The sequence below is a fragment of the Berghia stephanieae genome, chromosome 14 (genome assembly GCF_034508935.2).
Source record: "Berghia stephanieae isolate SIO BIC M18660-M18661 chromosome 14, UCSD_Bste_1.3, whole genome shotgun sequence".
NCBI classification, from domain to species: Eukaryota; Metazoa; Mollusca; class Gastropoda; order Nudibranchia; family Aeolidiidae; genus Berghia; species Berghia stephanieae.
This window is the reverse complement of record NC_088373.1, coordinates 5,252,024-5,253,425: the sequence shown is the minus strand read 5'-3', so window position 1 is coordinate 5,253,425 and position 1,402 is coordinate 5,252,024.

Sequence of the window (1,402 nt, the reverse complement as noted above, 5' to 3'; positions counted from 1 at the left end):
TCCTGGTTTTCTCAGCAAACCACATATATGTCGGCCCCCCAAAAAAGAGCTTTAATATAGGGCAATATCCACTAAATGTGGGCAAAGCGCTTCACAAGGGGTCCCTGGTACGCCAAAATGACGATGGACAGAATAGTTAATCTCAATATACATCGTGTAATTTAAATCTATTGTTCACACTTAATTCTTCATCCATATAATACAATATACTCCTCTTGACAGAAAATCACTCTAAATTGTGATTTTCCGTTATTTTAATGCATTCATTATTTACTTGTCCATTCCTGTGTCGCAGGAATGGACAACACCCGGAAACTGGGTACGCTTATGAAGGACAGGACAGAATGGCGAAGAATTGTGGCTCATTTTGGGCGCCCCAATGGGCGGGTTAAGTAAAAGTAAGTCTGTATTATTAACTGTCAAGACACCTGTCGATTACCATTTTAAAGAGTAAAACCTTTAGCGTTCTGCTCGACGGATCAGAGTGTTGGAAGACCACAGAAAGTATTATCCACAAACTTGAGGTGTTGCAAAGCAAATGTTTGTGCAGCTATGTGGTCTAGTGGTATGACACTCGCTTTCGGATCGGAAGGTCCTGCGTTCGAGCCTCGCGCTCGGCGCATAGTTGGGTCCTTGGAAAAGGCTCTTTACTCACTTTCTCTCACCGTACTCAGGTGTAAAATGAGTACCTGCCGTTAACAGCGTTGTCTTAGTCCGAAAAATTGTAATATCGCCAAACAGGCGGCAAGTCCCGTCCTACATGTTGCATGTTGCTGTTGACCAGGGACTCCATGTAAAGCGCTTTGAGCACATTTAGTGGATATTGCGCTATATAAAGCTCAATTTTTAAAAATGACGAATCTTCCAGATCGTCGGGCCGAATAAATCTTAAATAAGGACCTAGGACCGAGACCGGAAGTGGAATCCGTGGAGGGTCTTATAAGACAACGTTGCTCAGCGGTATGGTCTTTGTGTCATATCCCAAAAGTACTGAGTTTGAGTCCCTGCCATGGTGAATTGTCTTGAGCAAATCACCTCGTTCTAACTCATTTTGTGACCCTGCGCTGCGACTAATGCCAGTGCTATTACAATCTTCCCTTAGAAAAGACACAAAAGACAGATTTCCCCTTGGGGATGAATAAAGGGGATTCCGATCTAATTCTGAAACATACTAAAACAATTGAAAAGTAATCATCAATATCACTATCATTGCCTTCATCATCATCATCATGTTCATCATCATCATCATCATCATCATCATCATCATCATCATCATCATCATCATCATCATCATCATCATCATCATCATCATCATCATCATCATCATCATCATCGTCATCATCATCGTCGTCATCATCGTCATCATCATCATCATCATCATCATCATCATGATCAATGCCAT